The sequence below is a fragment of the Leptonychotes weddellii genome, chromosome 12 (assembly GCF_054177405.1).
Source record: "Leptonychotes weddellii isolate Sample4059 chromosome 12, ASM5417740v2, whole genome shotgun sequence".
Taxonomy (NCBI): domain Eukaryota; kingdom Metazoa; phylum Chordata; class Mammalia; order Carnivora; family Phocidae; genus Leptonychotes; species Leptonychotes weddellii.
In genome coordinates this window covers 92,418,808-92,426,007 of record NC_138380.1, presented here as the reverse complement: position 1 = coordinate 92,426,007, position 7,200 = coordinate 92,418,808, and the positions used below count along the sequence as shown (strand labels likewise).

The 7,200-nt window shown below is 45.5% G+C and overlaps 1 pseudogene; it reads left to right on the top strand.

The window, feature by feature from the left end:
* The first annotated feature begins 5,449 nt into the window (after positions 1-5,449).
* Positions 5,450-6,837, top strand: LOC102751078 (ATP synthase peripheral stalk subunit d, mitochondrial pseudogene; annotated as a pseudogene).
* Positions 6,838-7,200: the final 363 nt, after the last annotated feature.

Sequence of the window (7,200 nt, the reverse complement as noted above, 5' to 3'; positions counted from 1 at the left end):
CACCCACCCATCCATCCATCTATCCATTCATCCATCCACCCATCCATCCACCCATCCATTCATCTATCCATCCACTTACTCATCCATCCATCTATCCATTCATCCATCCACCCATCCATCCATCTACCCACCCACTTACTCATCCATCCATCTATCCATCCACCCACCCATCCATCCACCTATCCATCTATTCATTCATCCATCCACACATCCATCCATTTAACCATCCATCCACCCATCTATCCATCACCTACCTATCCATCATCCAGCTATCCATCCATCCACCCCCCACCCATCCATCCATTCATGCATCCATCCATCCACCTATCCATCCATCCATCCACCTATCCACACAGCAGCCACCCATCTACCCATCCATTCATTCTTTTATTCGATCACGTCTTTTCTTTACCAACTACATACCAGGCACTGGGGGGTTCTTTGGGGAAAAAGACAGACAAAACCACATACCTCTCAATGGGTACCATGTAGAGACCACCCTATGCAATAATTGGCCATCGAAGACATGGCCAGATTCCTGGTTCTTTGGGAAGTAGCTTCCATGTCATTTTTAAGTCCTTAGTGTTGAGCAGAGTTTTATTCTATAAATAATGACAAGCCCATTTATTTGACAAATTATTCCCTTGATTCTTTTTATTATATTTTTTCCTTCTTTAAAAAAATTCTTTGAGCCTTAAAATTTTTTAATGTTTACTTATGGAAGCAGGTGTCAAGAAATAGCCTTCTAGTGACCATCTCTGAATTGTCAGCAGAAATGACCTAACTTGTTCTCCATTTTTGAGGAATCTGCTGTACCAGACAGGGCAAAGAATGTTTTACAAGAACTTCTTTTTTTTTTTTTTAACATGCATGACAACTGTGTGAGGTAGGAACTATTTTCCTTATTTAATAAATGAGGAGCCTGAGCTTCTATACAGCTAAGTAACCTTGAGGAGAGAACACAGCCAGTGATTTCTGGATCTGAAATGCAAAATCATGGCCAACCTCCTACTCAGGGGTAGACTGGAAAGCTGCTATCACTTTTATTTGAAGGCTCCAATGCAACCATTAAAAAGTTCTCAGTTGTGTCACTGATTTGTTCTAAACGGTGCATCCATCCAATTCTTCCCTAACTGCTCTGTGCCTCTTTGCAATAGGTTTGTAAGACTTCCCAGGCTACGTGAGGGACTGGCCACTTTCTTGATGGTGTTCAAATATAGACCTAAGGAAAAAGCATTCCCGAATATCTTTGCAACTCACCTGAACCTGGTGAGAGATTCTGTGACAGCAAAGTGCCCCTGGGCCATTTATGAGCGAACACAAAGGGCATCTTACAAAGGCCTTTGAAACCGTGACCTGGCTCCATTTTACTTATCCTGATCAACATAACCCGTGTCTACCCCCTATTTTAATGAGTCCATTCTTCAAGATCTTCTCTGAGGAATATTATTTGCCTCTAAAACTTTCCTTCACCCATAAGTTGTAGGCGATCCTATGTCACCATATTTGAAAAGTCGGTGAATAGGGCGGAGGCTCCCATCAAGACACAGACCGTGTCCTGTCTTTCTAACAAAGTCATGAGAATGGAGCCACCTGCCTGCTACCCATCAAAACCGTGACCATCTGCAACAGCTGCTGGGGGTGAGCGAGTTCACTGAGCCGTGAGGTTCTGATTTGGGTCCACCTGTTTGGGGTTTTCTTATAAACTGCACGTGCTTCTGCCCATAAATTTCAGGAATGCCGTGTTGGCTCCCAGACTTCCTGTGGGGGGCAGGGGTCATGAAGTTATACAATTTCGTATCTGACAAAAACTTTGTTCCCACAGCTGCAAATCTTCATCTGTTCCAATACATGCGGACCTTATGGGTCCCATGAGTGCAATTCCTATGACCGCTCGAGGTTCCCATAACCAGTGTTTAGTTACACATATAGAAAAGCAATCTCTTAAACTTTCAATATAAACATTGCAGATGCACCATGGTAATTGATACAGACTACATTTCTGTACCCTGAACCGAGGAGGAAAATACAAGCATTTTTAGGTGAATCAGAGAAATATTTGTAAGCACAATAACTGTTTCAAAGCAATACCTAGATGATAAATTTTCAAGTGACATATTTAAATTAAGGGTTTTTTTTTTTTTTTTTTTTTTGGTCCTCTTCACTGGGGGAGAAACATTGTGATTTTTGGAAGAAAATCCAGAAGATAATCTCACTTGAATATTTTGAAACAATCCTCGTTATTTTGCTACTCAGACTAAAAATACTGTGTGTGTGTGTGTGTGTGTGTGTGTGTGTGGGTGGGTGTTTATTGGAAGGAACAGTGTTATGTTTTGCAGGATTCAAGACAGGAAAGTATGATAATTCTCGGAAGACTATCCCTGAAATATTATAGGTTAAAATTTTTATTGTGTTGCATTCATGATTCATAGAACTTTCAAACTGAAAGGTGTTCGTATTTCATTTATTCGGTCAAGACAGAGAGTCAAGATTGCCCTAAGCAGCGCCCACAAAGAGACACTTCCAGTGCCCATCTGGCCACGCCCACAGTGGACAAACAGCTGTCCCTTGGATTTAATTCCCCGCGAGTCCACTGGCCGCATCCCAGCAGAGGCAGAGGGCAAGGGCCCAGTCCTGCCATCTGTGGAGGTCAGCCTGGTGGGGAGCAGGGCTGGAGGGGCCGGTGGAGAGCATCCAGCACAAACCAGATGTCCCTAAAGTCATGGGATGGGAAGGATTAGACAGTTCCTGGAATTGTCCTTCAGAACTCATTCTCAATTAAAGGGGCTGAGGCCAAGGGGAGGGAGGCCACTTCCCCAGGACCACCCAGAGAGGCAGGGGAGACAAGTGGGCAGCTTTGAGACTCCTTTTGTGCTATAGGTGGACCTCTTTGGCTTTCTCTTAGGACAAGGGTGATGGTCTGTTGTGACAGAGGACAATGACGTGCCACCTTATGGAGCCGACCCCAGATTTGGGCCTCAAGAGTCTCATGAGCCATCCAGTTGGGCTAAACAGCCCCAGACTCCCACCCCGCTCTGAAGGCAGGCTGTCTTGATCTGAGGGGCAAAAAGACAATCGGTGCTTCAAAAAAAAACTTAATTCTTTTTAAAGAGCCAAAGTTAAAATGTCTTTAATCTTTTTTCACTTGCAAATTGACAAAATACAATGAAAAGAATGATCGATTTGCAAAACACATTTTTATGAAAACTAAATACAAAAATTAAATTTAAAATATTGTGTAAAATGCGTTAGCTGTGTTTTATAGACATAGGCTCGGAGATTCATTCCACTCGGTAATTATTTTAAAGTGCCTGTCAGAGTGGAAAACAGAATGCTTTGTTGTTTACAAACCCATCCCTTGGAAAGCATCAAAGGGCCCCGAGTGAAAACCCAAGAACCCAACAGACACATGATGAGGAAACAGACAACAGATAACCCTTAGAAATGGTGCAGCGAAGACAGATGAATGTTTTTAAAAGCCATTTTTCGTGTCCTGAGAAGTAAGCTGCAACGAAGTGCAAATGAACAGCATTCAAACAATTAAAGATAAAATTTAGGCATCGAGACAAAGGAGTCCCACAAATGTGTGATTAGTGTGACTGTAGAAGTAAGCTATGTATTGGGATGGGGGAGATTGAAGATACAATTCAAGAAAATTGTCCAGAAACAAAATGAGCTGAATCGCGTCATTAAAACGACATTCTGGGTCTCAGGAAGTGTTTACAAAGGGCAAAGCATCCCTATAAGTACAGCAATGAGCTTACCGGATGTCCAAGAAAAAGGTGAGTATTTGGGGTGTGTAAGTGAGGGACTCCGATTACCCACAGAGGAGGACAGAGGAGAAATGCTCCACCACCATCCCAGCGAGGGACAGAAATTGAAGTGTAGAAGTAAAGCGAAACTGAAATATCATTGCTTTATAAAAAATAGGCGCACAGATCCTTTTCATCTAGGAATTCCATTTACCTTGCATGTGAGCATTCAAGTGTCTACCCTGGTACATGACAGCCCCTATTTTTTGTTCACAACTGAAAGGTAGGGAAAAAACCTACATATTTATCAAAGGAAAAGAATTAAATCAATGATGATCGGTTTATAGAAAGGAATTCTGAAGAGCCATTAAACAGAACGGCACCGATCCATGACTGTGGTTAGTGGAAAAAGCGGGACAGTGTGTTTGCTGCTTGCGTGTTATCCACACACTGTCCAGCACACGGGTGCACACGTAAGTGTTAGCACACATGCACACACACACGTATGAGCCCACGGAGAGGTTCTAACGTGATGCACAGGCAGCCGATCACGGAGAGGGTCCCCAGAAAGGGGGCAGCGTCGGGGGACAATGGTGGAAGCAAACACATGCTCCATCTTTGGGATTTTGTGCCACGCACACGTGTAGCAGACGGTGACCCAGAAACACAGCGTCGCTTTTCAGTAGAGTGCAGCCTCTCTGGTTTATAAAAACTGAACATCCTAGTTAGAATAAGCCGGGAAGTGACACCAGCCCCGGGATGACCGCTCTAGCCTCCACGTCCCCTCCGTGAGTTCAGGACACGGCGATCTGGTGTGGGGAACCTCCAGCGCGAGCCCCTGCCCACGACTCCATATGCCACAAGTGCCACACTGCTCTGCTCTGTGGAACTTCTGCCCTGGAATCCTGGGCCACTTGCCCGGAGCATCTTATCAACTTTCTTTTACTCGAGGGTGACGTCACCCAGGAAGGCAGGGAGGCAGCAGGGCTTCTTCTCCCCACTGCACCCCTGAGGCGGGCCCCGCCAAGCTGGTGAAACCCGCTAACCTGGTGCCTGGAGCCTTGCAGCTCCAGTGGCAGGTGAGCGTGCAGAACTGGGAAAGCCGGGTCTGCAGCAGGTGATCCTGAAAGGCCCCGTGCTCACCAGCTTTGCTGCTTGGGGTGACGGTGGCAAGCCGCGCTGCTAGAAGGGAGGTGTCATGTGACCCCCCCAGCGTGACTAGGGTAGGAATTCACCCCAGGGCAGCATGTTCAGCTCGCTGACTGAGCCAAGTCAGCAAAGCTGCCGGTTCCCCGACAGGTGGCCGACGGGGAGCTGCAGTCTGGAGCACGAGACCTGCAAGGGACACCCTGCCTTTTGTGCTGGGTGGGTCAGGTTGGAAGACCAGAGACATGACGGCCATGTCACACTGTGGAGCTGACATTTCAGAGCACTTCCACTCCCTGGAAGAGAGGAGTTTCAAGTCCTTGGGTTCAGAGCAGAAGCGAGAAGGGAAAACAAGACCGATCACTATGAGTAGCTGATAATGGCCAAGTATTTAGGGGAGAAGCAATGTGGCAGGAGAAGAGCCATCGAAAATCTAAAATGTGTTAAAAACAAATAACCTCTGTTCATGGTTAAGTGGAGTGTGGTCAAGATTGATCAAGACATATAAAGTGTGGGATTCTGAGCTGCTGGAATCGGTGAAGGATCTCAAGATGGCTGCATAAAAACTTGCTCTAGAAACCATTGACTGGGTAGCTTTTGGGGAGATCATACCCCGAAACCAGAAGGCCATTGCTAACTCCCTGAAATCCTGGGATGAGACACTTACCTCCAAGTTGGCTACTCTCCCTGAGAAACCACCTGCTATCGACTGGGCTTACAACAAGGCCAATGTGGCGAAGGCTGGTTTGGTAGATGACTTTGAGAAGAAGTTTAAGGCCCTGAAGTTTCCTGTGCCAAAGGATAAATATACTGTTCCAGTGGATGCTGAAGAAAAAGAAGATGTGAACAGTTGTGCCGAGTTTTTGTCTCTCTCAAAGGCCAGGATTGAGGAATATGAAAAAGAGATGGAGAAGATGAGGAACATAATTCCATTTGATCAGATGACCATTGAGGACCTGAATGAAGTCTTCCCAGAAACCAAATAAGACAAGAAGAAGTATCCCTATTGGCCTCAAAAGCCAATTGAGAATTTATAAACTTGAGTTGGGGAGAAAGATCTGGCCCTCATATTGTAAACGCTGGACATTAAAAATAATGATACAGAAAAAAAAAAAAGACATATAAAGTGTGCATTGGCCAAAAAAGAAAGAAAGAAAAATTCCGGTAGCTTAAATCTCTGGCATGGCACCAGCCTATTTATTGGGTGCTGTTAAGGGTAACGCTTGCTTGCACAGGGTGTGTTGGAAAGAGACAGACTCCCCATAGATCAAGGCTGGGGGGCCTGTGAATAAAATGTCACTAACACAAGATATCCGGTGATACAATCCAAATGGGCAGTGCCATTAATATCGTAAAGACACCAATGCCCCACATGCCTTCCTGAGTGGCTAAAAGTCACAGCATTTGTCATATCGAGCATCGGCGAGGTCTGGTGGGAACATAAACTGGTCCAACCCCCTCACACAAGTCTGGTAATTTGTACTAAAGTCAAGCACCTCATTCCCATGTGACCTGGCAGTTCTACTCGGGATTTATCCAAGTGAAATGAAAAAGACGCACACATCCTTGGAAAGTCTTGCACATCATTCTTCGAATTCAAAACTGACTTCTTAAAGATAGTAGAGGATGAAAACCAAAGATACTGCAGGCAGGAATTGTAAGAAGGGGTTGCTTGTAACATCTCCAGGTCCGTTCCTGGAACCGTAGGGGGACACGCACAAGGGCCCACCTTCCTTGCCAGGTGCCATCTGGCTTTTAGGGTCACGTGTAGGCAAGCTACTGCGGCACATGCCAGGACAACCTGTCTATTAGCATTCCGATGGAAGCTTTGCCCAAAAGTTCAAACGGAAGTAGAAAATTGCAAAGGTTGACGATAATGAAACACACACTTGCACACACACGCACACGAAAATGTATATACACTGAAGCCTTGTTATCAGGGTCAGACATTTAGGTTGAAACACTGGACGCAGTGCTAAGTGTCTATAAACAGGCAAGTGGATAAACAGTCTGTTCCATGTCTACACAAGTCAATACTACTCAGCAGTGACAAGAAGCCAGAGTGCAGGGCACCTAGGTGGCTCAGTTGGTTAAGCGACTGCCTTCGGCTCAGGTCATGATCCTGGAGTCCCTGGACCGAGTCCCGCATCGGACTCCCTGCTCAGCGGGGAGTCTGCTTCTCCCTCTGACCCTCCTCCCTCTCATGTGCTCTCTCTCTCATTCTCTGTCTCTCAAATAAATAAATAAAATCTTAAAAAAAAAAAAAAAAGAGGAAGCCAGGGTGCATGCATGACATGATGAG